We start from the raw sequence: 1,271 nt of genomic DNA on the forward strand, positions 1-1,271 counted from the left end.
GGGTATGTAGCCTAGGCTTTTGGCCGTAGGGAATAACGTCACTGACAGCCGTCTAACGTCCCAGGGGCAACTCCCATAGCAATATGGTAAAGTTGGTACTTAGTGCTCGCCATGGTTCTGGCCCGCACTCCCCTCAGCATGGCGGCGTGGGTATACTGTTCCCCATAGCGACCCCTAGAGGACGCAGTTCGAAGTTCCCTTGAAAGGGAACGTCTCAGGTTACTTATGTAACCATGGTTCCCTGAGTAGGGAACGAGACACTGCGTCCTCTAGGCTTCCTGCCATGCTTCGAATGCAAGCTTCAGACGAAGAAGTGAATGACATGTTCTCCCGGCGCCTATTTATACTATAGTCGCACCGGTAGTGACATCATGGGCTGTCGCGGCCAACGTGTTGTTGGTGTTTTTTCAATGTATGCTTCAGACACGGGTCACGACGAGGCGTTCCCCATAGCGACCCCTAGAGGACCAGTGTCTCGTTCCCTACTCAGGGAACCATGGTTACATAAGTAACCTGAGACCTTTTCCACTACATCTACTTACTGGACGCATTTGATATCAGTATCATGTCTATCTGTCATTGCCGGTAAGAGTTTTGTAATGGTTTTTTCTTCACATTTCCTTAACATTTTTAAAACGCCGTATAATGTATTCCGTAACAAACTCATACCGTGCCACGGCACACACATTTATTTATGGCCTAATTAGTCAGTTAGTTAGTTAGGTCCAGTACTCTAATTTGATTGGCCGAGTGGACGTTTCACCGGATGTCCGGATCACTCCGCTTGTGTTCATGGGCGTTCCACGAGCGGTAGTGGGGTTTACCTGGAGCACGGAGCTCATTTTTTGAAAGTATCTGTGTTGTCCGCTGCGAAGTTGTATGATGACGCAGATTTCTCTTTCAGGGCAGAGTTGTATGCTTTTGTTTTCAATAACTAACGGGGTTTGAAGTTAGCGTTTCCTGTCTTTCTACAATCACTCTCGGAGAGGGGTTTCTCTTAGTGAGCAGTTAGAGAAAAACGGAAAGCAAATACAGGATTCCAGACCGACCTTTAAATCTGAGTTGCTTGGTGACAAAGCTGAGCTCTTGAGCTTTATTTCGTTGTGTGCGAACTGTTTCTAGAATTGTTGTATAAAAGTCCTGCGGTACTGAACATCAGCATAGCCATATTTGCAGGCTCAGTGCTTATTTGTACTTATGTATGTTCCCGTTAGCAGCGCAAAGGCCGTGGGTTCAATTCCCTGGGATCACACATACTGATAAAAAATGTA

Source organism: Sinocyclocheilus rhinocerous, unplaced genomic scaffold (genome assembly GCF_001515625.1).
Source record: "Sinocyclocheilus rhinocerous isolate Xijiao unplaced genomic scaffold, SAMN03320098_v1.1 scaffold1716, whole genome shotgun sequence".
Classification (NCBI taxonomy): domain Eukaryota; kingdom Metazoa; phylum Chordata; class Actinopteri; order Cypriniformes; family Cyprinidae; genus Sinocyclocheilus; species Sinocyclocheilus rhinocerous.